Raw genomic sequence first — 6,030 nt, 5'->3', positions numbered from 1 at the left:
CCATCTATCTATCTATCTAGCTATGACTCTCGAAATCTAACTCTCTTGCTTGCTATCGCTCCCCCAATGGTCAGTAGCATAGTAGCATAACAGCAGATCATGGACCACTGTCAATCAGATGCTTGTCTTGCCGTCCATCCATCCATCTAGCTATCTATCTAGCTATGACTCTCGATATCTAACTCTCTTGCTTGCTATCGCTCCCCCAATGGTCAGTAGCATAGTAGCATAACAGCAGATCACGGACCACTGTCAATCAGATGCTTGCCTTGCCGTCCATCCATCCATCTATCTATCTATCTATGACTCTCGATATCTAACTCTCTTGCTTGCTATCGCTCCCCCAATGGTCAGTAGCATAGGAGCATAACAGCATATCACGGACCACGGTCAATCAGATGCTTGCCTTGCCGTCCATCCATCCATCTATCTATCTATCTAGCTATGACTCTCGATATCTAACTCTCTTGCTTGCTATCGCTCCCCCAATGGTCAGTAGCATAGTAGCATAACAGCAGATCACGGACCACTGTCAATCAGATGCTTGCCTTGCCATCCATCCATCTCTTTATCTAGCTAGCTATCTATCTATGACTCTCGATATCTAACTCTCTTGCTTGCTATCGCTCCCCCAATGGTCAGTAGCATAGTAGCATAACAGCAGATCACGGACCACTATCAATCAGATGCTTGCCTTGCCGTCCATCCATCCATCCATCTATCTATCTATCTATGACTCTCGATATCTAACTCTCTTGCTTGCTATCGCTCCCCCAATGGTCAGTAGCATAGTAGCATAACATCATATCATGGACCACTGTCAATCAGATGCTTGCCTTGCCGTCCATCCATCCATCTATCTATCTATCTATGACTCTCGATATCTAACTCTCTTGCTTGCTATCGCTCCCCCAATGGTCAGTAGCATAGTTGCATAACATCATATCATGGACCACTGTCAATCAGATGCTTGCCTTGCCGTCCATCCATCCATCTATCTATCTATCTATGACTCTCGATATCTAACTCTCTTGCTTGCTATCGCTCCCCCAATGGTCAGTAGCATAGTAGCATAACAGCAGATCACGGACCACGGTCAATCAGATGCTTACCTTGCCGTCCATCCATCCATCTATCTATCTATCTAGCTATGACTCTCGAAATCTAACTCTCTTGCATGCTATCGCTCCCCCAATGGTCAGTAGCATAGGAGCATAACAGCATATCACGGACCACTGTCAATCAGATGCTTGCCTTGCCGTCCATCCATCCATCTATCTATCTATCTAGCTATGACTCTCGATATCTAACTCTCTTGCTTGCTATCGCTCCCCCAATGGTCAGTAGCATAGTAGCATAACAGCAGATCACGGACCACTGTCAATCAGATGCTTGTCTTGCCGTCCATCCATCCATCTATCTATCTATCTATCTATCTATGACTCTTGATATCTAACTATCTTGCTTGCTATCACTCCCCCAATGGTCAGTAGCATAGTAGCATAACAGCAGATCACGGACCACTGTCAATCAGATGCTTGCCTTGCCGTCCATCCATCCATTCATCCATCTATCTATGTATCTATGACTCTCGAAATCTAACTCTCTTGCTTGCTACCGCTCCCCCAATGGTCAGTAGCATAGTAGCATAACAGCAGATCATGGACCACGGTCAATCAGATGCTTGCCTTGCCGTCCATCCATCCATCTATCTATCTATCTATGACTCTCGATATCTAACTCTCTTGCTTGCTATCGCTCCCTCAATGGTCAGAAGCATAGTAGCATAACAGCAGATCACGGACCACGGTCAATCAGATGCTTACCTTGCCGTCCATCCATCCATCTATCTATCTATCTAGCTATGACTCTCGATATCTAACTCTCTTGCTTGCTATCGCTCCCCCAATGGTCAGTAGCATAGTAGCATAACAGCAGATCACGGACCACTGTCAATCAGATGCTTGTCTTGCCGTCCATCCATCCATCTAGCTATCTATCTAGCTATGACTCTCGATATCTAACTCTCTTGCTTGCTATCGCTCCCCCAATGGTCAGTAGCATAGTAGCATAACAGCAGATCACGGACCACTGTCAATCAGATGCTTGCCTTGCCGTCCATCCATCCATCTAGCTATCTATCTAGCTATGACTCTCGATATCTAACTCTCTTGCTTGCTATCGCTCCCCCAATGGTCAGTAGCATAGGAGCATAACAGCATATCACGGACCACGGTCAATCAGATGCTTGCCTTGCCGTCCATCCATCCATCTATCTATCTATCTAGCTATGACTCTCGATATCTAACTCTCATGCTTGCTATCGCTCCCCCAATGGTCAGTAGCATAGTAGCATAACAGCATATCACGGACCACTGTCAATCAGATGCTTGCCTTGCCGTCCATCCATCCATCTATCTATCTATCTAGCTATGACTCTCGATATCTAACTCTCTTGCTTGCTATCGCTCCCCCAATGGTCAGTAGCATAGTAGCATAACAGCAGATCACGGACCACTGTCAATCAGATGCTTGTCTTGTCGTCCATCCATCCATCTATCTATCTATCTATCTATCTATGACTCTCGATATCTAACTCTCTTGCTTGCTATCGCTCCCCCAATGGTCAGTAGCATAGTAGCATAACAGCAGATCACGGACCACGGTCAATCAGATGCTTACCTTGCCGTCCATCCATCCATCTATCTATCTATCTAGCTATGACTCTCGAAATCTAACTCTCTTGCATGCTATCGCTCCCCCAATGGTCAGTAGCATAGGAGCATAACAGCATATCACGGACCACTGTCAATCAGATGCTTGCCTTGCCGTCCATCCATCCATTCATCCATCTATCTATGTATCTATGACTCTCGAAATCTAACTCTCTTGCTTGCTACCGCTCCCCCAATGGTCAGTAGCATAGTAGCATAACAGCAGATCATGGACCACGGTCAATCAGATGCTTGCCTTGCCGTCCATCCATCCATCTATCTATCTATCTATGACTCTCGATATCTAACTCTCTTGCTTGCTATCGCTCCCTCAATGGTCAGAAGCATAGTAGCATAACAGCAGATCACGGACCACGGTCAATCAGATGCTTACCTTGCCGTCCATCCATCCATCTATCTATCTATCTAGCTATGACTCTCGATATCTAACTCTCTTGCTTGCTATCGCTCCCCCAATGGTCAGTAGCATAGTAGCATAACAGCAGATCACGGACCACTGTCAATCAGATGCTTGTCTTGCCGTCCATCCATCCATCTAGCTATCTATCTAGCTATGACTCTCGATATCTAACTCTCTTGCTTGCTATCGCTCCCCCAATGGTCAGTAGCATAGTAGCATAACAGCAGATCACGGACCACTGTCAATCAGATGCTTGCCTTGCCGTCCATCCATCCATCTAGCTATCTATCTAGCTATGACTCTCGATATCTAACTCTCTTGCTTGCTATCGCTCCCCCAATGGTCAGTAGCATAGGAGCATAACAGCATATCACGGACCACTGTCAATCAGATGCTTGTCTTGCCGTCCATCCATCCATCCATCTATCTATCTATCTAGCTATGACTCTCGATATCTAACTCTCTTGCTTGCTATCGCTCCCCCAATGGTCAGTAGCATAGTAGCATAACAGCAGATCACGGACCACTGTGAATCAGATGCTTGTCTTGCCGTCCATCCATCCATCCATCTATCTATCTATCTATGACTCTCGATATCTAACTCTCTTGCTTGCTATTGCTCCCCCAATGGTCAGTAGCATAGTAGCATAACATCATATCATGGACCACTGTCAATCAGATGCTTGCCTTGCCGTCCATCCATCCATCTATCTATCTATCTATCTATGACTCTCGATATCTAACTCTCTTGCTTGCTATCGCTCCCCCAATGGTCAGTAGCATAGTAGCATAACAGCAGATCACGGACCACGGTCAATCAGATGCTTACATTGCCGTCCATCCATCCATCTATCTATCTATCTAGCTATGACTCTCGATATCTAACTCTCTTGCTTGCTATCGCTCCCCCAATGGTCAGTAGCATAGTAGCATAACAGCAGATCACGGACCACTGTCAATCAGATGCTTGCCTTGCCGTCCATCCTTCCATCCATCTATCTATCTATCTATGACTCTCGATATCTAACTCTCTTGCTTGCTATCGCTCCCCCAATGGTCAGTAGCATAGTAGCATGACATCAGATCATGGACCACTGTGAATCAAATGCTTGCCTTGCCGTCCATCCATCCATCTATCTATCTATCTATCTATGACTCTCGATATCTAACTCTCTTGCTTGCTATCGCTCCCCCAATGGTCAGTAGCATAGTAGCATAACAGCAGATCACGGACCACTGTCAATCAGATGCTTGCCTTGCCGTCCATCCATCCATCCATCTATCTATCTATGACTCTCGATATCTAACTCTCTTGCTTGCTATCGCTCACCCAATGGTCAGTAGCATAGTAGCATAACAGCAGATCACGGAGCACTGTCAATCAGATGCTTGCTTTGGTGCAGCTCAGGAGTACACGTTCAGCAAAGGTCTCCATAACAAGCCGGCAAACCACATTTCGTCCTCCTCCTCCTCAACAACACACTACATGTCCTCCTCCTCCTCAACAACAACAACGAACTTGTAAAATACACATTTTCTTTAAAGAAAACAAAACACACAGATGACAGTCTGATTTCCCATCAGCTACACAGCCAACAGTATCTGAGGTTGAAAGACCTCCCTGGTGCAGAGGAGCCCAGAAGCCAAGCATCGAGATAGAACAAACGAATGCTTCAGAGAATGCAAAGCGGGGCCAAGCGGGATCGTCCGGGAGTTGAACCCGGGACCTCTCGCACCCTAAGCGAGAATCATACCCCTAGACCAACGAGCCAAGTTAACAGAGGGTGTCGCAGTTTCTGCTGGGCAAGCGCTTAACTGCTTTGGGGCAGACCGGGAGACCTACGCTCACTGACTGATAGCATGGACTGTAGCGCTGAAGTGTCTTTCCAGAACGGTAACCGTATCCCCAGTGAGACAGCACTGAGAGCATGGTTCAGCAGGCCCGCAAACAACTGAAAAGAATGCCTCTCCTTTGGTGCAGCTCAGGAGTACACGTTCAGCAAAGGTCTCCATAACAAGCCGGCAAACCACATTTCGTCCTCCTCCTCCTCAACAACACACTACATGTCCTCCTCCTCAACAACAACAACGAACTTGTAAAATACACATTTTCTTTAAAGAAAACAAAACACACAGATGACAGTCTGATTTCCCATCAGCTACACAGCCAACAGTATCTGAGGTTGAAAGACCTCCCTGGTGCAGAGGAGCCCAGAAGCCAAGCATCGAGAGAGAACAAACGAATGCTTCAGAGAATGCAAAGCGGGGCCAAGCGGGCTCGTCCGGGAGTTGAACCCGGGACCTCTCGCACCCTAAGCGAGAATCATACCCCTAGACCAACGAGCCAAGTTAACGGAGGGTGTCGCAGTTTCTGCTGGGCAAGCGCTTAACTGCTTTGGGGCAGACCGGGAGACCTACGCTCACTGACTGATAGCATGGACTGTAGCGCTGAAGTGTCTTTCCAGAACGGTAACCGTATCCCCAGTGAGACAGCACTGAGAGCATGGTTCAGCAGGCCCGCAAACAACTGAAAAGAATGCCTCTCCTTTGGTGCAGCTCAGGAGTACACGTTCAGCAAAGGTCTCCATAACAAGCCGGCAAACCACATTTCGTCCTCCTCCTCCTCAACAACACACTACATGTCCTCCTCCTCCTCCTCAACAACAACAACAACAACAACGAACATGTAAAAAACACATTTTCTTTAAAGAAAACAAAACACACACATGACAGTCTGATTTCCCATCAGCTATACAGCCAACAGTATCTGAGGTCGATAGCCCTCCCTTGTGCAGAGGAGCCCAGAAGCCAGCCTTCAAGAGCAAACGAACGAACACTTCGGTGACTACAAAGTGGGGCCAAGTGGGCTCGTCCTGGAGTTGAACCCAGGGCCTC

At 47.0% G+C, this 6,030-nt stretch overlaps 1 non-coding gene across 1 annotated transcript; it reads right to left on the bottom strand.

The window, feature by feature from the left end:
• Nucleotides 1–5,409: 5,409 nt before the first annotated feature.
• On the bottom strand, nucleotides 5,410–5,481 carry trnap-agg (transfer RNA proline (anticodon AGG)). Its single transcript has one exon. It is a non-coding gene; the product is annotated as a tRNA-Pro (tRNA).
• Nucleotides 5,482–6,030: the final 549 nt, after the last annotated feature.

The sequence above is a fragment of the Amia ocellicauda genome, chromosome 2 (genome assembly GCF_036373705.1).
Source record: "Amia ocellicauda isolate fAmiCal2 chromosome 2, fAmiCal2.hap1, whole genome shotgun sequence".
Classification (NCBI taxonomy): Eukaryota; Metazoa; Chordata; class Actinopteri; order Amiiformes; family Amiidae; genus Amia; species Amia ocellicauda.
Note: the sequence above shows the minus strand (reverse complement) of the source record. Positions and strands in the feature narration are given on the sequence as shown.